The sequence below is a fragment of the Colobus angolensis genome, unplaced genomic scaffold, assembly GCF_000951035.1.
Source record: "Colobus angolensis palliatus isolate OR3802 unplaced genomic scaffold, Cang.pa_1.0 Scaffold7, whole genome shotgun sequence".
Taxonomy (NCBI): domain Eukaryota; kingdom Metazoa; phylum Chordata; class Mammalia; order Primates; family Cercopithecidae; genus Colobus; species Colobus angolensis.
Genome location: NW_012120709.1, coordinates 25,851,650 through 25,852,120, shown reverse-complemented (window position 1 = coordinate 25,852,120; position 471 = coordinate 25,851,650).

The window sequence follows — 471 nt, the reverse complement described above, 5'->3', positions numbered from 1 at the left end:
AAAAGAAAAACTAAAAAGCTCATATGCAATATTCTGGATGTGCCCAAAGATGAAATATCTTGGAAAAAACTATATCACAATTGACCATACAACTACCCTTGGATACATGCTGGGAATGCTGGCTAAATGCTGTTAAAACAAGTCGATTTAATTTAGACAAGAAACTAGAAGGGCTGGGCACTATGGCTCACACCTGAAATTCCGGCACTTGGGGAGGCCAAGGTGGCTGGATCGCTTGAGCCCAGGAGTGCAAGACCAACCTGGGCAACATGGTGAAACCCTGTCTCTACTAAAAATACAAAATATTCGCTGGGCGTGGTGGCATGTGTCTATAGTCCCAGCTACTTGGGAAGCTGAGGTGGGAGAATCACCTGAATTTGGGAAGTTGAGGCTGCAGTGAGCTGTGATCGCACCACTTTACTCCAGCCTGGGCAACAGGGTTGAGACCCTGGAAAGGAAGGAAGGAAGGAA